Below are 19,739 nucleotides of genomic sequence, written 5' to 3'. Positions count from 1 at the left end.
GAGGGGTGCGGGTTCCGGGATGTCTGGGGACGGCTGTCCCCCCTTTAAGTTTAAGAAACAGTGTGCGCTTATGGATAGACAAGGTCCAGTACAGTGTTCTCCCACCACCCTTTTAATTACTGTTTGATTTAAATAAATAAGAGTTAGTTTGCCAACAGGTTGGTGTGGGGTCTTTATTATATATTACTTAAAAGTTAAGGTTAAGACTAATGTTTATTCATTATGTCATCAACCGTAAGCATTTTATGTCTGGAGATCCTCTACTTGTTGCTTTTTCCGTCCATTTAAAAAAAAAATAATCATAAATTGCGTTCACTTTGTACTTCTTAATGAATTGAGCCCATTATGTATACCTATAAAAGTTAGAAGTTGTAGAATAAACGTAACAATACATTTGTGAGATCTCGCGAACTGTATAAAAATAACAAGGAAATAAAAAACCATGGCTATGTAGATTCCCCCCCCCCCCTTACTTTTGCTATTGCCATTTTCATCTGCACGCTCATCTTGCATTTAATTAGCATATCTGCCACTGAATTGGGACCAAACCTCATTTACATCTGTACCTCTTTTGTATGTAGAATGTTGGCGCAAAACTACATATCCCATGGTGCCTAGCAACAAAACTTGCTGACATCTTTATAATATTGAGCATCATGGGAAATGTAGTTCAGCAACAGCGGTAAAGGTTGCGTTTCCCAGGGTTAAACTGCCATTTAAAAAGATGTACGACTGTTATTTTATTCCTAACATAAGTAAAAAGAGGCTGTATGAAGGTGCCAGGATTTTTTTTTACGCTGATCCTTTTGCTTTTATGAAGTTCCTTTGCTGTCATCTTTGATTAAGATTGTGCTTTGTCCCCATTTGATCTTTTTTAAACACCTGGGCTGTGCATGTGCCAAGCCTGCTGGCTGGATAATACTGTATGCATCTCAGGCACACATGCTAATAACCCCACGACTTCTGATGGATTTGTGGACATCTGAGCCTGCTTTTATACCCGTGGACCGCTATTTTATAGGAAACATATCATTGCCTTTTACAGCTGGGGATAAATCTACTAATAGCACTGTAGTTTTACGTTTTGTTTTTCATGGGAAGGATGAACGGAACGTCGGGAAAAGAAGAAAAGAATGAAATGGCAATTTTATTTTTTTCCCCTTACTTAACAAGGTTTAATGATGTGGCTTTCAGGAATAACCAGATCACTGGCTCGGGAATCAAGCAGCAGTCGTTTTAGTTAATAGCCAATCTTAACTCTTTCCCCAATGGTGCGAAGTGAAATCTGCTCAAAGTGCATCGAGAAAGAATTGAGGGGACTCAATATAGCAGAAAAATTGTTGTGTTATGAGCCCCTTTTTATTTTATTTTTGGTATTTTCAAGCCATGGGTCATCAAAACTTTTGGGCATGCAAATATATACTGTGGAGCGTATTCATTCTTCGTGGGAAAAGCTTTTGCAATTATTTTATCAATATTCCAAAAATAGGCCACTGTGTCTCCCCCTTGTGTCTAAAACGTGTCGGACAACTGCTGGATTGCACAGAGTTAATGTGCAGCTGCGCGCACACACTTGTTCATAAACAGTATTGCTATATTAAATAAGGAGTAATTAGAGCATACTTACCTACTGTCCTGTAATGTCTGGGAGACTACCAAATTCCGGGAGTCCTCCTGGGAATTCAGCCATCTTCCCGGATTCTGCTACTATTTCTTGTGGAGTGGGCGTGGCTTTATTTACGTGATTTGTGTAATCATCATCATCATCTGTTTATATATCGCCACTAATTCTGCAGCGCTGTACAGAGAACTCACTTACATCAGTCCCTGCCCCATTGGAGCTTACAGTCTAAATTCCCAAACATGCACACACACAAACTGAGAGATACTAGGGTCAATTTGATAGCAGCCAATTTAATTACTAGTATGTTTTTGGAGTGTGGGAGGAAACCGGAGCACCCGGAGGAAACCCACGCCAACATGGGGAGAACATACAAGCTCCTCACAGATAAGGCCATGGTTAGGAATTGAACTCATGACCCCAGTGCTGTGAGGCAGAAGTGCTAACCACTGAGCCACTGTGCTGCCTCTGCTGAAGGAGGACATAATTTGTGTCATCGGGCATTTGAACAGGGAGGGGTGGGCTGGGGGGCATCCACCCCCCTGCCCAGTCTCATCATGGGCTACCTTGGGCTGGGTCACTGGGCCACCTGCATTTTTTTATTCTTTAAAATGTTCCTAATAGGCTGCTGAGTCGAGTCCTGCCCCCCCCCAGCGCATTGGTGGGTAAGTTCTAATGAAGCGAGTGGTGTCATCATGCCCCCTCATTTGCCTCTTGGATCTTTCCTCCGGGTTCTACTGGAGGGTGCTTCCAAAATGTAGGCAAATATGAAGTAGAAGCAGAGAGAGTGGGGTAGTGAAGGAGACACAGAGTGGAATGATAAAATGTGAGTGGTAAAAAGGGAGGGAGTTATTAAAGTACCTGCACAGGTCTGTTTTGTAAAAACTGCTCCCTACTTTTGATAGAGATCAATAGCAGAATAGAGCCATACATTACCAGTGATATGCCACCATCTACAATACTGAACAATCCCTACTTGTTTCTAAGTTATTGTCTTCCAGAGCAGGAAAATCCGATCTCTCTGTTCACATCAAAATCTAAAGGAGGGTCCTGCACACTAGTACTCAAGAAACGCGTGGTGCTGCCTTCCAGAAAGTGGGTGTGATTTCAACCAATTGTAGGCCGTACTTTTAATGGATCATCGCTAGGTCTTAATTTTTTCAAAAGTTGGATATTTTTGGTAATATGTAAATACTCAGCTTTAAATGCACACATTTTTTTGGAGTGGGAATCGCCTTTCCTTTTAAGACCTGCTGTTGAACAATGTACAATACAAAATCTGCTATCTGCGTACCAGTCTTCTTTGCATGTATTTCTTAGTGTCATAGCGGACACATGAACATTTCAGTGCTAATCCTATCCGATCACAATGTGAACACAAAGTCATTTAACCAACCTCTTTATAAGAAAAGTACCAGTGGAAATAAAAAATAATTGTGCACATTGCTCACCCCCCTCACACATGTTCCAATCAAATTGAAGATGTGTACGGGAGGTGTGTCATTTTAAGATGTACACTTAACTAATTGAAGTAACTATTAACTATCTGAGTTCCGTCACTCGCCTGTTTCCCAGAACCCTGAAAGAGGTGTGCATGGATATCGTATTTTTTAAAGAACAAAGTTCACCTGGGATTTGTTTTTAAACATTGCTAAACAAGCATGGTAACCACCAAAATCTTCTGTGGTCTATCTTAATGCCCCTTCTACTTTCATATCCTCTTCCCAGAGTCCTCCAATATACAAGAACCATAATGCATAACTCCATAAAGGGTAACCATGGTAACACAGAAGTCAGTTCATTCCTTATGCCACGATTAGAATGGTTCTGTGGACATACTCTCTGTGGGTTGGTGCAATTGTAAATATTCTGCAAGCTGCTGACAATCAGCTCAAACTCACAAACTTATTTTAAATATGGGTTTTTAAAAAAAATCTATTTTAGAATATTTAATGAGAATGTTGTACCTCATACTGTAAACTAAAAGGGTATTAGAAGACACAAAGCTGTGGTGTGATCATATAATAGCACAAGTGCAAGCAATTGATGCAGATTATGCATTTAATGGGCAATGCATTTGACCACACCCAAGGGAAATGGGGGGGGGGGGGGGGCTGAGTGTCACAATCTGCCTCAGACTGCTGTTTAGTATCTTCTCTCTAGAGGCTGCACTAGCTTCATCTAATCTTGCCTGCAAGGGGTTAAATTTTCATCATTACTCCTGGAGCCTAATCACCTGAGTCTGGCCTTTAAGAGACTGCCTTTCCCAGCAATCTGAGCCAGTTCATCAATTGTTGTTGCTGCTGTTGGTTTCACTGTTCATTCTTGTGACCTGATCCTGACCTGTTTCCTGGTATTGACTCCTGCTAGTCCCTCCGTTTTTGTACCTCCTTTTGTGACCCAGACATCATAATGTATTACAAGGTTTGCCAGCTAACCTAAGTGGCAGACTGGAGCACTATCAAAAGCCGGGCTGCAAATAGACACATACCTTTTCAACTTCTCATTGAAACCTTTGGAGGGAATGCCTTGGTTGCCATCTCTTCTGATGATCCTGGCGATTTCCTAAAATCGTCTCCTTTCAGCCACTTTCAAAGCTATCACTGAAATATTTAGTAATGGGAAACTGTCCTTGCATCTTTCCCAACTTGTTTCCTCTTACAAATAACCTGAATCTCCCCGCTTGGCAAAGCCACCGCCTTTCTCTACCAAGGTCTCTCCAATGACCTACCGATGAGCTCATCACTTCTATGCAGATGGATCTCTCGTACCACTTTCGACCCAAAATGATGAATGAAAAGATAACTGTCATGAAAGCCGGATTATGGGAATGGTCCTGATTGCTGCTAGAGTGACAGCTTACCCCCAGAGAAGTGCGGAGTCTAACAGTAGAGAGGTGTTCACCAGCGATTCCCGCAAGGGAATATGGCCTTGGCAGCTCTCCACCACAGGTCGGCAGAGCAGCGAATGCGCAGAACCACCGTGTAGTTGTTAGCCAGAACAATAGTAGAGATGAAGAGATGCACGGCAGAGCGCTGGAGCACTGAGGTCCATACAGGTGTATAACTCTGGAACAAAACTGATGAGGAGCAATGCTCTGCGGTGAATCTACCGGTCTTGATTGTGAGGGAAGCTGAACCAATAGGGCAGTGAAGCGATGAGCTGCAGAGAGCAATAGCACTGAGTTCTATACAGGTGTTATAACGCTGGAACAGGACCAATGATGAGCGATGCTCTGCAGTGAAGCCACAGGTCTTGACTGTGAGATAAGCTGAGCCAATATGGTGGTGAAGCGATGAGCTGCAGAGAGCAATAGCACTGAGATCCACACAGGTGTTATAATGCTGGAACAAGATTAATGATGAGCGATGCTCTGCAGTGATAATGCTGGGAAGCAATGAGCTGCACAGGTAACTGCTGAGAAGCGATGATCTGCACAGGTGCTACTGGGAATCAGTAAGCAGCACTGGTAATAGCTGAGTAGGGATGAGCTGCACAGGTAAAAGCTGAGTAGTGATGAGCTGCACAGTTAGTTGCTGAGAAGCAGTAAGCTGCACAGGTATTCTGAGCTGCACAGGTAATGCTGAGGAGTTATGAGCTGCACAGGTAAAAGCTGAGAAGCAGTAAGCTGCACAGGTACTCTGAGCTGCACAGATAATGCTGAGGAGTGTTGAGCTGCACAGGTGTAGCTGAGTAATGATGAGCTGCACAGGTAGTTGCTAGGAAGTAGTAAGCAGCACAGGTATTGCTGAGTAATGATGAGCTTCACATGTGTTGTTGAGTAATGATGAGCTTCACAGGTGTTGCTGAGTAGAGATGAGCTGCACAGGTGCTGCTGAGTGGTGATGAGCTGCACAGGTGTTGCTGAGGGGTGATGAGCTGCACAGGTGTTGCTGAGGGGTGATGAGCTGCACAGGTAGTTTCTAGGAAGTAGTAAGCAGCACAGGTATTTCTGAGTAGAGATGAGCTGCACAGGTGTTGCTGAGTAATGATGAGCTTCACAGGTGTTGCTGAGTAGTGATGAGCTGCACAGGTGTTGCTGAGGAGTGATGAGCTGCACAGGTGTTGCTGAGTAATGATGAGCTGCACAGGTGGAGCTGCAGAGGTGTTGCTGAGTAATGATGAGCTTCACAGGTACAGCTGAGTAATGATGAGCTGCACAGGTAGTTGCTAGGAAGTAGTAAGCAGCACAGGTATTCTGAGGTGCACAAACTGCAACATCCATGATGTCAGGAACAACAGGAGTCAGAGGAAATGCCATCAGGTAGAGAGACCTGATGATCTGACACCCATTAAAGGGAGGAGGGCTCTTATAAAGGGAACTGGCTGCAGATGATCCAATCACTGTGGAGCAGAGGTTTTGAAGGTTCCCAGGGAAACGCATGCGTAGACCACTAGGCAAGATGGCGTCAGATGATAGAGGAACGCCAGGCTGAACAGCAGATAGCGGTAACCAAGGGAAACCAAAGCACACAGTGAACCACATGGGGCGAAACTGGTGAGATGCGTGATAATAACTGTATTAATTCTTGGACTCTCTTTCAGATTCAACTCTTTCCCCTATCCTTTATCTTTTCTCCTAAAGATTTCCATCCCCAACCCCTGGCCTTTCCAAAAAGGTGGCCCAAGCACCACCTTATATCACGATATATGGGAAACTGTGGGGGGAGAGGGCGGACATGAGACGTTCGTTTGTGGCAAAGTGAAAACATGATCTAGGAATTACCTTTATGATCGAACATTGGGCGAAGATCTCTGTCTTCATCCGTAAGACATCACTAAGCAATAAATTCAAGAGATCTGTTAATGTGGTATCAGACTACTGCTGTTTTGATAGAAATATTTCCCAGTTTATTGTATAGGTGCTGGAGGAGTTAAGCTGGGTACACACTACAGAAATTTCAACCAACTTTTTATGCCGAGCGATTTTACATGCGATCGATGGTCCGATCGCTCGGTCCATGGACTGCATACACACTAGCCTTGTTTAGGACGATAAAGGGAAGAGTGGACGTCCCTTTAGCGACTTTTTACAGCCATGTTGTCGTGAGCAATTACTGTAATTTCGTACTCACTGTTGTGCATCGGTCGGAAGTTTATACACACTACACAACGGAAACGAGATTGGAACGAAAATATTTAACGGTACGACCAACTAAATGAGGCGACAATTGTCCATTTGGGCAGACTTTCGACCATCGTGTCACTGCACACACTGACCCGACTTTTGAACGAGCGGTCCTATGTCGGCTGATTGAGCCGATTTTTGGACGAAAACCATGTAGTGTGTACCCAGCTTTACAAAGGCCATCATAAACTCTTACTGGAAGGTTATCCATGAATTGGCTCTACTGTACCTGAAGAGCCTGCATTCGTCCTGATTGATCAATGTTAATTTGATTAGCATATACAAGAGGTCAAGATGTGTGAGTGGTTGTATCATGGGTGTTGGCTTTGTGAATCAGAGACATGGTTGCCCCAATTCTTTTCTTGAAATATTGGGTAGATAGACTAGATACCTTTTGTAAAACATGTTATACATTTTTTTTTTAAAAAAAATATTGAACTTATATTATATAAGATTCTGTTTCGCATCTTTCCAGAAGAAAAAAATGATTTGGTAACTATTGGGCCACCTGATCCTTTAACATATTCCTCTGATTTCCTATCTGCGTTTATATTAAAATATAAAAATATCCTGTGCATTGTGAGATCCTGAGACATTGCTATCTCTTTTGAAAATGCTTAGTAATATTTTTCTGTATTTCAATATCTCATAGAGAATACACGTTTTATAGAAATACGTCTACTTATCTCTCCCTTATTTTGTGCAGACAAGCACATCAAGATAAGGAAGCTGTCAGAAATAATTTGTTGCTTCGTTCAAACGGAGAGTACTAATCACGGATGGCGCAGAGTCCTGATGTAAAACATATTTCTTAACACTCTTCCATTAGTGCTGTTTATGCCAAAATATCACTGTCCAAAATATGTCGGCTTACTTCTCTGTGCTCTCCAAATAAATGTCTCATTGCATTAGGAGTGCACTTGTCTTCTATGTGCCAGTTATGCACTGTTAATATATTACCAGGTAGATGCTCTCCTCTAATGCAGCGTAACAGCGAAAGCAAAATGCCAAGCAAATCAAAGTGCTTGAAATATGTCTAATTTCATAGTTCCTCAGTTAGTAAATTCTGTTTATAAGAAGATCATCATCATCAGCATCACCACCAGAGGGCGCTGATGTTGGATACCCAGGAAGAGGTCTCTGTCCATGTGCTATTATGTGAGTGCTTATCATAATTCTGTGGAATAATGACCCCAATAAGAACATTAATTACATGTTACGGAGGAGCCTATTTTATAATTTACAGGGTTTTCCCCCCGTTAATTATCATCTGTCATCGTAATGATGACAAATGACTTTTCAGATTAATTTATTAAAAAATCATCCCGGGATAGCGCATGTGATAGAAGGCTGTCCCGCTGATGACTTTACTTACCTTTAAACTGCAATAGTCGCTCTCTCCTCTCTGGCTACTATCACAAAGTGGCTTTGCGCATGCGTAATCTAAGGTCACGCATAGGCAAAGCCACTTTGTGATAATAACCGGAGGGGGGAGCAGAAAGGCTGCGATGAGGGATTCGAAAAAGCCCTCTACCGCAATGCTCTCCATATAGCGTACAAGTTAGCCAACAGGCTCAAGCTCCGAACAGCTAGGCTTTTTGGAACTTGTTAAAAAGCCCCAGACCGCAGTCTGCATTGAAAATTATGGGGACTGTGGTTTAATGCGAAACTTAGCTTAATGCAGGAGATATGTATGATATGTGTTAGGCTTTTGTTAGATAGAAGGGATACATAATATTGCCTAAACCATGCGGAAAACCCGCATAGTTTATGGCTTAATCAATAGGCCCCATAAACTATGATACAATTGGTGTCATGTTCAGCAGGTAGCAGCGATGGTGATATGATGGCCGATTCCACTGCTTAATATAATTTTAAGTGCTTCACACTTGGAGTAGATGCCTATAGCAGAAGGTTCATGGCCCTTCTGTTATTCCATCACGATCCCATTGCAAGTTGAATGCGTTAGCATACGTTAGCGCTCTAGATGTTTGGTTATCTTGAAAACAGTTTAGGTTAACATTTAGGGAAGAATATAATTAGCAGCTGTGACCGAACAGAGAAGAAAATCGACCAGTGGGATAGAAATAGGTAACTAAACTCCCCAGGTAAAGGTGAAGACCCCTCCTCGAGCTGATAAGCATTTATTTACCCCCTTAACTCATTGAAATTACCTCAGCTGATGAATGGGTATTAGAGCTAATATGACTATACTGCCCTCTGCATTCAATGTCTTAGACCAGTGTTGGCTAACCTTTGACACTCCAGGTGTTGTGAAACTACGAGTCTCAGCATACCCTTCCAGCAACAAGCTGCTATATATTGGCAAAGCATGCTGGGACTTGTAGTTTCACAGGTTAGCCAACAGTGACTTAGGATCAGGGAATGACGGATGGAAGTGACGGGTGACAGGAGAATGCTGGGGATTGGGATGCGAGAATCTCAGCTCAGGCAGAAGTTCTAGGGGAGACACCCTCATTTTCTACTCAGGCCTTACCTGATATGGGAGCCAAAATTTCAACATCCCTGAGTGATAGCTATGATTAATCCAGGATATCTAGATAACATGGGCTTTACTGTCCCTCAGGGCCAGAGGTTGGACATCTCCTCATCCCCCTCAGTATCTTTATATTGAGAAGAAACACATTTCATGGAAATGACCAACTCCATGGGGTAAAAATATCAAGCTGGCGGTTTGAAAAAGTGGAGATTTTGCCTATAGCAACCAATCAGATTCTTGTTATCATTTATTTAGTACACTCTACAAAATGACAGCTAGAATCTGATTGGTTGCCATAGGCAACATCTCAATTTTTTTAAACCCGCAGCTTGATACATTTACCCCCAGGAGTCCTTTTCTTAACTAGGAAATATACATTTGTGAATATTAATCTCATTTAATTTTCTATATCATACCTAAATAAAAACTGCAGTGTAAAATGAATAGCCAAGAGCTATAGCAGAGAGCACTGCAGAGTTCTGACCTACTCGAGGGAAACAAATACATACAGCTTCCTGATGGTATAAATGTATGGCTGAAAAGCACAGCCTGGAAGATAAAGTAGTGCATTCAGTAAAAGTCGCAAGAGGGTGTGTGGAAGCCAATAAAGTAAATTCAATTGGAATTACAAATCCCCTTTATCTCATAAACTCCACCTGTGTGCACATATCTGCTTGTAATATAATATGTATAACCTACTTACTTACGTGCCACCTGGTAGCTATATATGTATAACTGAGCAGAATGGTATACTTAGTAATGAGCACCTGGTATCCCATTTAAACCAATAAATACCGCCATCTCTAAGTGGAAATAAAAATCAAGGACTTCTGCAAGGTCAATAACCTCAGCGCAGTGAACACCTTCCGTTTGCTTGATCCCTTCTATGCTCATTAAATAATATTACACATAAAAATAAGATCTTGGCTTAGCAATTTACAAGCACGGATCTTTGCAAAATTACGTCTATGTAGAAATAAATGTTTCACAATTTTCCTAATTCATCATCAAATAATCGGTACGTTGCAATAGATGTCAATGTGTTAGGAGCCAAGCACAAGTGACATCCCAGCAGCCTTTAGCATGCACCCTATATGGTTTTTTGCTTTGCTAATGGCACTTGGTGACATATGTTAGTAGAACTGTCTGTCATTGGCAGATGAGTAGCACCTATGGGTCTGGTTCCCTATCAGGTCTTCAGATACTTCTCCCCAGGCTTAACTGCAACTACAACAGAGCATCCGGGAGAAACGACAAACTTGGGTGTGATAGGCGTACATTAACATCCGCACCCTTGATAATGATACAAGAAAACATTTGCAGCTTGTTATATGCTTAGTGCTATTTAATTGCCTGATAATAGGATTGTATAACAATACAGGCCCTTGGAACATTGGAGAAGAAATCCCAATGGGGCAGTTGCCTGGCTCCAAATGTTCCACTTGCAGGCGGCTGGTTTGTTCTAAGAGGTCATTTAGAACAGCTGGCTGATAGTTTCAGAACAGAGGAGATGTCCCTTGTCTCCATAAATACATAACACACGGGATACCTTAAATTATTAGAGGCTTCAGCTAAGCATCAATTATTTCAACTAGTAATCTCATTACAGGCAACCTCAGTGAACGGAGGGTTTTATTTATTTAATTTTAAGTGCATTTGTTCCATTACTGTTAAAATCAGTGATTAAAGTAGGGGTGTGTACGGTGGTGTGCCATACCGCCCCTTCCCCTACTGCCGTCAGTGTTCCCGACACTGAGAGGGGATTTGCAGGAGGTGCAGCAGAGGCTAGGCTCAGCCCGGCAGTCACTCACATGCTAATCACCTGAGCTGAGCAGTTACTCTCCAATCCTACCTCTCTCTAGACTCTCTTCACCCTCTCTCAGCAGTTTTCTACATTATCGCACTCGTTTAAGCTCCTGTTAGTTTCATTGGATAAGAATGATTTTCCATCGCTGCTTTATGTGCAAGGTGAAGCCTGGATCTGGACTTTCAGTTCCACTCAGGGACGCCAAGAGAAACTGGCGCCCCTGTACAGAATCTTCTTGGGCCCCAGACATAGCCTCCAAAAGGGGGATCGGGGGGCAGACCAGGTTTGTGACTCCTCCCACCACACAGGCAAGTCAGGCAAAACCTACAGCGATAACGGGCGATAGCTATCACTGGCAGGTAATGTTTGATAAATAGGGGAACCGCTATCTCTGGGAAAAACAGTCGTTTTCAACGGAGAAAGGGCTTTTCTTCCTATCATAAATAAGCCTCTTAGAGTTGGACGTGCATCAATTTTATTTTATGTAAGATTCGCATTTCTGTACTGCACATGAACTTCAAAAATGTGTATACATACATCCGTATATAGACTTAACATGTCATCGACTTGCACCTCCTTACACGTGAAGAGATAGGACAGGGTGGGCGGGGCAGAATATAGTAAGGGTGCGGTCATGTAATTGCGATACAATTGGACGTAGACGCATCAGCAGACATGCCGTTTAGGAGGCGTATGTCTTGCAGGTGCTGGAGATCTGGTACAACCAGGGCCGCCGAGAGGGGGGGGGAGCGGGTACATTTTACCCGGGCCCGGCCATGCCAGGGGGCCCGGGCCGGGCCCTCGCTGAAATTTTTTTTTTTATTTTATTTTGTAAAAAATTTTTTGTATCTTGCGGTTTTTAAAAATATATATATATATTTTTTTTTTCCCGGGGGGTGGTCCGTTGGTGGGGGAGCTATAAGAAATAAAAAAAAAAAATAATAAAAAAATCAATACTCACGTGACCGCGGCGCCGCGTCCCTCCTTTCCTGTCTTCTCCATTCACACTGACTGTCGGGCATGACGTCATCAAGTCACGCCCGACAGTCAGTCAGTGAGGAGCGCCGCAGCCAGACAAGACCAAGGCAGAAGAAAGAGGAGAAGACAGAAGAGAAGAAAAGAAAGAAGCTTACAAGAGGTAAGGAAAGAAACTGAGAGGCAAGGGGGAAAACAGAGGGACAGTACTATAAAAAAGGGGCAGAGAGGCACAGAGGTATACAAGGACAGAGAGGCACAGAGGAAAACAGAGGCAAAGAGGCACAGAGGAAAACAGGGGCAGAGAGGCACAGAGGAATACAGTGGCAGAGAGGCACAGAGGAATACAGGGGCAGAGAGGCACAGAGGAATACAGGGGCAGAGAGGCACAGAGGAAAACAGGGGCAGAGAGGCACAGAGGAAAACAGGGGCAGAGAGGCACAGAGGAAAACAGGGGCAGAGAGGCACAGAGGAATACAGGGGCAGAGAGGCACAGAGGAATACAGGGGCAGAGAGGCACAGAGGAATACAGGGGCAGAGAGGCAAAGAGGAATACAGGGGCAGAGAGGCAAAGAGGAATACAGGGGCAGAGAGGCACAGAGGAATACAGGGGCAGAGAGGCACAGAGGAAAACAGGGCAGAGAGGCACAGAGGAAAACAGGGGCAGAGAGGCACAGAGGAAAACAGGGGCAGAGGGGCACAGAGGAAAACTGCAGAGGGGCACAGAGGAAAACAGGGGCAGAGAGGCACAGAGGAAAAAAAGGTGCAATGAGGCACAGAGTTAAAAAAAAGGGGAGAGAGGCACAGAGTGAATAAAAAGGGGGGAAAGCAGCATGGAGGTCGCAGTGTAGTTGTGATGGGGCTTGTTGCAATGTAGTGTGTGTGCGGTAGGTGGCGGCTAATTAATGGGCGCTATTTTGTTTGTAGGGTGATGGTGAGGCAATTTAATAGTAGGGACTATTAATTTAAGATGGGGTGGTTTGGGGGCTATTGAATCTTGGGGTGAGTTTAGGGAGAATGAGGTCTATTTATTAAATGTGACTATGAGTTATTTAATGGCAGTGATGGTTGCGGGAAATAGGTATTGCTGGGGCTGTTTGCAGGAAGTGAAATAGGTTTATTTATTAAATGTGAATACTATTATTTTAATGTTGGGGCTGGAGGAAGGCCTAATTATTAATCGTGAGTGCTATTGATTTAAGGCCGGGGCTGGCTGTAATTTTCTAAATGTAGCCATTTTTTTTTCAAAATAGGTCCTTCAACATTCCTGGATCCGGACAAGCCGCAACTAAAGAAACCAGCAGCCACAGGTGGAGAAAGTGAGAAGAACAGGTAGGAGAGAGCAGCACAGTGTGTGAAATGTTGTGATTCTAGTAAGGACAATACCAATTTTTGGTGAATGTTGTGCCCAATGTAAGGTGTAGGCCAAGACTGAACTGTTTGTGTACACACTGCATTGTTTGTATACTACACTGTGGTGGTAGATGTCCTGAAAGTCAGGAGTGCTTGAACATATGTGACGCTCTGGCGAATTGAGAGCCTAGTGGTTTTTATGTTAGCCACGCCCCAATGGCACGTTTGCCACGCCCCCAAATGCATGACCACACCTCCCAAAATTTTTGCACCGCCATTTGGCTAGCCACGCCCCTGAATGTATGACCATACACCTAAATTTTTTTGCGCTGCCGTAAGGCGGCGCAAAAAAATTTTGGGTCTTACTTGAATATGAGGGGGGCCCCATGAATTTGTTGTACCCGGGCCCTGAATTCTTCTTGGCAGCCCTGGGTACAACGACATATACCATCATGATGATGACTATCAGCAAAACCAGCTTCTGATTGGCTGTTTGTATTTTCCTCTCACTGTATTAGCGTCCCGGCTATATTATATGACGTCGCAGCCGTCTATTCACATTACTTAACTGACATTTAGATTTGGACAACTGCAGGAAAGGCAATTCACATTTGATATTTGTATTTAATTTGTGTATTTGAGTTTTTGTTATATTTGAATTTGGCATTTATTGATAACTGTCAAGACACTATTCTCTCGTTTGTATAACACTTCGTAATATTATTATATTGTGTATAAAGTACAAACAGGGTAATGCGACATTTGCATTTACTGCTAACACTGTCAAGCTGCACCTGTACTCTATATCTATACTATTATATGGTATAAGTCTACACACTTGTTACGCCTAATCTACGCCTGGCGCAAAAGTTACTGTATTCCTGCTGGCCACATCGTCAGATGTTTCCCACTCAACATATGCTTGTGAATACCTTTTTTTGTGCATCTTTTCCTACGTACACCTGGAGCTCAACTTTCTTTACCTCTACACGAGCCCCCTCTGTGTATTAACCTTCTGCTGGGAGAATTCGAGGCATATATAATATTTTGCTGTAAGTAATGGAACTACATGAACTTTGAAGTGAATAAATAAAAAACAATGTCACTGAGGCGATAAGTATTCATTAATTGTGGTGAAGAATATGATACCAATTTAAAACAGTTTTGTTTTCTTTCAAAGACCGTATGGGAAAACAATATGTTAAGGTTCTATAGAGAGAAACACCTTAATTAGCCGGCATATGCTCAAGCATAAACATGACAAGTTCTGTCAGCTGAAAGAATCTTCTGGATTACAGCACATGGGAGGCATCAATGAATCACAGCCAGAGATTGTTTTCCCACTAGGTGCATCTAAGAACCTGACTTTTTAGTGAACTATGCAGGGTCGTCAACAAGGGCTTGGATGGGTGTGTCCCACCTTTGTGGTGGGCTGCGGGTACCGCAGCACAATGTGCTATCGAAACAAAGCAAATTATTAAGCCTGCAAAGGAGTCAACATACTTAGTTATCAAGTCTTATTAGTTACCATACCCAAACCCCAATTAGGCGGGACAGTCCTGATTGGAGGCCCCTGTCTTGACATCCAGATCGGGACAACTTTGTCCTGATTGGTGGCAAGGTTGGGGGAGATTCTGTCTACTGCTGCTCTGCATTGGGCGTATCCACCCCTCCCCGCCCGCCCCACTGCCAGATGTGCAAATGTTGGGATGTATGAATTACAAAGGTCCAAATGTGACCTATTAAATCTATTTATAATATTAGCGTCATGCCTGGGGAGCACAGAAAGGGCTTTATCTTATTTTTCAAAACATATTGGGCCTGATTCATTAAGGAAAGTAAGGCAAAAAAAGAAGCAGATTTGCTCCTGGACAAACCATGTTACAATGCAAGGGGTGCAAATTAGTTTTTTTTATTTTGCACGTAAGTTAAATACTGTTTGTTTTTTTCAAGTAACACACAAATACTTGATAGCTTTTTTTTTACACTGAATTTTAAAGTTGATCTAGGACGTGCCCTTCCCCAGCTATAAATCTGTCCCCACATTTTAAATATTCCTCCCCCTCCAATGCAACATAGTTTTGCCCAGGTGCAAAGTTACTCCTTTTTATGCTTTACTTTCCTTAATGTCTCAGGTCCATTGGGTTGATAGTCATGGTACTTTTTACCATTCTGCATTAATGTCACCTATCTGGAAATACTAACAACTACAACATGTGGGTGATGGATTCACAAGCAGGTGCTAATTTGGATTCGGACAGCCGGCTGGATAGAAGGACCGTGCTGTCGGAATCAGTCTCTCCCTCTCATCTAAGCGGTAAGGTGCATCACTTCTCCAGCTTTACGGATTGTCCTCTGGATACTGTATACAACGTAGAGAGAACGGTTGTGGATTTCATTTGGGCTTCATTTGGAGCAACAAACCCAGATAAAGGAGGCAGATTTGCACAAACCATGTTGCAATGAAAAATGCGCAAATGCAATTGGTCTTTGCATGCAGGGGAAATACTGGCTGCTTTTGCATGTTGCAAATATTCTGGGCAGCTTTATTTTACACTGTGATTTAAGGGTCTATTTATCATGGGCAGCCAGTAATCAGTGTAAAATAACATTCTTTATAGTTCTTATGGTAACAATAAAGAATGTCGTTTTGCCACAATTTATCATAAGAGTACTAACCGGACAGCTCCGGTGAAAACCCCACCATGGCGATGCTGTACTTCACCGTCTTGTCTCCTGCCTAATGCTGCATCGAAGGGCTTCTGCCACTACGGATTTCCTTATTACCTCTATTACGGATGCACAGATTGTAATTTCTAATGTCTGTGTAGTGTAATTCACAAGGATAGATGACAGTGACCAGAGGATCTGCATGAAAAGCACCTAGTTGTGCCGATTCTCGTGTCTGTGGTTCTGCTTGTCATAAATCCACTCGGCACATCCATAACATTCAGGAATACTGCCCTGCGTTACCATCTTGGATGGCAAAACACTGCACTGAAGCATAAAGGTGTTATGTTTGTGCACAAAGTAGGTGATGATAATAATAATAATGTATCACACATACATAGTGCTTTGTTAGTGCCACCTGCAAGCTAGAAAAATGCACCAATACAGTGAGACAGCAATTATCTGCAGATTCATATTTCATGGTCTCGACACAGAGAATGACAGAAGGGAGGGGAGAAGAGTACAGCCTGCCAAGACAGATCAGGAGAAGGAAGAGATGTCTCTGCACTGATTCTCCTCTCCGGCTGAAAGCGGCCAGCTAGGCGCTGACTTTACAAGAGAAAACTGACCGTTTCACTGCTTGATAAATTGATGCTTTGCTTTTCGCTGACCCTATAGAGCTCTAAGCGGATGGCGTTAATCTGTCTGTTAACCGTAGTTGTCTACTTTGAATGTCCGTGAGACTCCTGGAATTCAGGGCGTACTCCCGATCTTCCGGGAGAGCAGGGCAACCTCCTGGTTCCAGTCCCCCTCATTGATCAAGTTGCAGGGCGGTGGCTGATTTACTGATTTGCACCCACACCTCTTCATGGATGCCAGCTGGCTAATGTTGGCAAGTATGCTGTTAACCCTTTGATAAATAAAATTAAATGATAACTGAGCCTTTCTCCAACTAAACCCCGACTTAAGGCCTCAACACTGTGATAAACAGACCCCTCCTCCTAGAGTTCCCACCTTTCCGCTAAATTTTTAGCGGAAAGGTGTATCCAGGGATACGACCGTTAATTTAAAATAATGGATAGTAGTGGATATAGGGTAAAAATTGGATTGCAATATTGAGTCTGGGGGGATTTTCAAAATTGAAACAGATGGGCGGTTGCCTACTCTGGATTAATTTCAAATATAAGTGCAGGATCGCAGGAGATCCAAAATAGGTTGAACTTGATGGACTGGTGTCTTTTTTCAACCTCATCAACTATGTTACTATGTAAAGGGGCTATTTATCAATAAGTTCCTTCGTTTGTTGATAAAATGATTTTCATCTGTTATAACCATCCTGAGATGGCAATAACAGAACAAATATTGTGGCGGTACAATAGGACTGTCATGGACATGAGGCATACTACCAACTTTTCCTCATTGGCTTCAGGGAGATCCGGGGGAGGTGGGCGTGCGGGGGCGGGACTGGATAAATTGCATTATATTGGCACCGCCCCCTAAACGATTGTCACAACTTTGGCCAATTACAGCAGGGGGCGGGGTTAAGATTACACAATATTTGCGTCATTAAGTCCCGCTCCCTGCCACTTATCTATTGCAGGGGAGAGAACAGGGAGGTTGTCCTGCTCTCCCGGGAGCCCGGGAGGTCTCCCAGAAATGCGGGAGTCTCCCAGACATTCCGGGAGAATAGGCAACTATGCGTTAAAGAAATGCAGCTAATGAATCTCTAGAGGCTAAAGTGTCTTTTACATTTCTGTCTCCATTACTGAAGTCATGTTGTCTTACCTGTCAGTCTTTGAGTAAATCTTGGTCTCCATGAAAATGGCCACCTCCATAGGCATCAATACACGGACATAGGACACAATTTCCGAACTGTGTCATCATGCTACAGATTTTTTGATTGAAAAAGTCGCTTTATTTTGTATAAAGTACAAAAAACACAGTTCATACGTTTCATTCAAGTGTACACAGTACACCGTAAGACATGATCATGCATACGTTTTAGTACAATACAGGGCATAAAGTACAAGACATAACATCCTACACTATATACATCAAGTACTGCACTAACCATTCAAACTTTAAACCGTATCACAGTGCAATAAAATAACATTGGATGTGAGGGGGAGGTAGGTGAGAGGGGTAGGGTGATGGAGTCACGAGCAAAAAGTTTTTATTGAGGACAGACACAAAGGGAAGGGTGCATAAATAGACATGACATTCAATAATACTTCATGCTGTGAGGGGGAATGGGTTGGAGGGGGGAAGGGAGGGGGGCACAAACCAAAGTTTTTTTTATTGAAAATACACACAATGGGGAGGAGGAGAAGAGGGAGACAACAATCAATTACAATCAATCGTCGTCTTCGTCTTCCTCAGGACTGTCAAGGGTGTTATAGTCTCTTAGCAGGCTATGGATGAGCCTGCGACAGTCCTGGATGGTCATCTTCTCCCGCTTCAAGATGAGGCGATTCCTGGCAAGCCACATAGCGTCCTTAAAACAGTTCATAAGGCGCCAGGCCTCCTGGATTGCCTCAACGGTGTGAGTCCCAGGAAATAATCCATAAAATACCGAATGGTATGAAAGGCAAGTCCTGGGCACACTGTCCTTAAGTTCATGTTCCAGGGCATCCAACAATGCCTGTGCAGTGGGGCAGTCCCAAAAGATATGCTGAGCAGTCTCCCTTCTGGTAATACAAAAGGGGCAGTGAACATATCTGCACAGGTTCCGGGAGTGCATGAATGTCCTGAGAGGCAGGCCCCCCTGCATGGCCATCCATGCAATGTCCTTATGTCCATTAGTCAACCTCTTAGAGGCCACATTCTCCCAAACATGTTTGGCCATAGCCACAGGGAGCCCTGGAACAGACTCCATAATGTCCTTAGCTCTGATGAGCTTGTGGATAGTTTTAGGTTTCCACAAGTCTGGTTTAAGTCCCTCCAGACGGTGCTCCCTCACAAATTGTCCAACATCCAGGTAAAACCAAGGTGTAGTCCAGTTGTAAGGGAAGAAGCTGTCCCACTTGTCCCAACCAAGTTTCCTCCAAAGAGGCAGAAGGAAAAAGCGGGACATGGACTTACCAGCAGCGCAAATGTTCTTTTCAAGGAGTGTCCTGCGGATACAGTTGCAAACAAAGAAGGCCCGTAGCATGGTGGGGATGTCTGGAATCCCTTTCCCACCTTTGTGGGGCTCCTTGTACATAACTGACCGCTTCACTCTGTCCATTTTGGAGCCCCAGATGAAGTGAAAGACTGTCCTCGTGATGGTCTTACAGATGGCAGCAAGAAGTGGCCAAGCTTGGGCCGTGTACTGCAGAACGGGAAGAATCTCGTTGCGCAGCACCAGTGCTTTCCCTTCGATGGTAAGGTGTCTGAGGCTCCACAGTCCAATCTTTTGCCTGACTGTCGCCAGTCTCTCTTCCCAGCACTTCAGGGCCGCCTCCTCTCCACCAAACCAAACTCCAAGGATTTTGATGAAGTCCGGCTTGATTGTGAAGGGGAATGCAGCGGGGGATGACAGGTACCACTGACCAAACAGCATTGCCTCTGACTTACCGAAGTTGACCTTTGCCCCTGAAGATCGGCCGAAGTTGTCGCAGGTCTGGACGAGTGCTGCAACCGAACGCTGATCAGCGCAGAAGACAGTGACGTCGTCCATGTAGAGCAAACACTTGGCCTCTAGTCG

The sequence above is a fragment of the Mixophyes fleayi genome, chromosome 10 (genome assembly GCF_038048845.1).
Source record: "Mixophyes fleayi isolate aMixFle1 chromosome 10, aMixFle1.hap1, whole genome shotgun sequence".
In the NCBI taxonomy this organism is placed as follows: domain Eukaryota; kingdom Metazoa; phylum Chordata; class Amphibia; order Anura; family Limnodynastidae; genus Mixophyes; species Mixophyes fleayi.
Note: the sequence above shows the minus strand (reverse complement) of the source record.